This window comes from Ailuropoda melanoleuca, chromosome 3 (assembly GCF_002007445.2).
Source record: "Ailuropoda melanoleuca isolate Jingjing chromosome 3, ASM200744v2, whole genome shotgun sequence".
Classification (NCBI taxonomy): Eukaryota; Metazoa; Chordata; class Mammalia; order Carnivora; family Ursidae; genus Ailuropoda; species Ailuropoda melanoleuca.
The window spans coordinates 93543593-93545210 of record NC_048220.1 but is presented as its reverse complement, the minus strand read 5'-3'; positions in this window follow the sequence as shown (position 1 = coordinate 93545210).

Genomic DNA, 1618 nt, shown 5'->3' with positions numbered 1-1618 from the left:
TTTTTTTTTTTTTTTTTGATTTTAGTTATTTATTAGAGAGAGAGGGATAACACGAGCAGGGGAAAGGGGTAGAGGGAGAAGCCGACTCTGCACTGAGCAGAGAGCCTGTTGCAGGACTTGATCCCAGGACCCCAGGGTCATGAACTTAGCCAAAGGCAGACCCTTAACTGAATGAGCTGTCCAAGTACCCTCCAGTCTTCTTTTCACCTTCATTTGCATTATAAATGTTTTTCCGTGCTTCACTTCAAAATACTATGCGTCTTTAGGTCTGGAGTGAGTCTCTTGTAGGTAACATATATATACAGTGGTCTTGTTTGTTTATCCATTCAATCACTGTATGTGTTTTGATTGGAGTATTTAGTCCATTTAAAGTAATTATTGATAGGTATGTACTTATTGCCATTGTGTTACCTGCTTTTCAGTTTTTGTAGTTCTTCTCTGCTCCTTTTTCCTCTTTTGCTCTCTTCCGTTGTGGTTTGATGGCTGTCTTTAGTGATATGCTTGGATTCCTTTCTTTGTGTGTGTATGTGTGTATGTGTGTGTGTGTGTGTCTGTGAAAGATTTTTTATATGGGGTTATCATTAGGTTCATATATAACATCTTCTGTTTATAGTAGTCTATAGTAAGTGGGTGGTTGCATAAATTTGAGCCAATTCTAAAAACACTAAATTTTTATTCCCCCACCACACATTTTATGTATATGATATCATACTTTACATCCTTTCATTTTGTTAATCTCTTGAGTGATTTTTATAGATATAATTGATTTTACTGCTTTTGTGCTTTAACCTCCATACTGGTTTTATAAATAATTAATCTATTACTTTTATTATGTTTGCATTTACCTGTGAAATTTTTTCTTTTCACAATTTTCTTACTCCTGATTATGGCCTTTCCTTTCCATTTGAAGAACTCTGTTTTATGTTTCTTCTAAGGCTGGTTTAACTGTGATGAACTCCTTTAACTTTTTTTTTTTTTTTTAATGAAGCTCATTATCTCTCCTTCTATTCCTAATGATAACGTTGCTGGGTAGAATATTCTTATTTGAAGTTTCTTTCCTTTCAGTACTTTGAATATTCTATGCCACTTTCTTCTGGCCTATAAAGTTTCTGCTGAAAAGATGATAGCCTTATGGGGTTTCCTTTGTATCTAACTTTTTTATTTTCTCTTGCAACTCTTGAAATTCTCCCTTTATCACTACTTTTGCCATTTTAATTATCATGTGTCTTGTGTGTCTTAATTATTTAGGTCTTACTCACCAAGACCTTCCTCTTGGTGTGGAAAAGAAAGCTGGAGTAGCAATACTTATATCAGACAAGGGTTGATTTTATTGGGGATTCTCTGTGCCTCATGGATCTGGATGTCTCTTTTCTTCCTCAAATTAGGGAAATTTTTAGCTATTATTTCTTCAAATAAATTTTCTTCTCCCTTTCTCTCTTTTCCTTCTGGGATTCCTGTAGTGCAAATGATATTATGCTTGATGATGTCACTGAGTTCCTTTAACCTATTCTCATTTTTTATTATTTTTTTTCTTTTGCTGTTGAGCTTGGTTGTTTTCCATTACTTTGTCTTTTAGGTCACTGATTCTTTTTTTTTTTTTTTCCTCCTCTAATCTGTT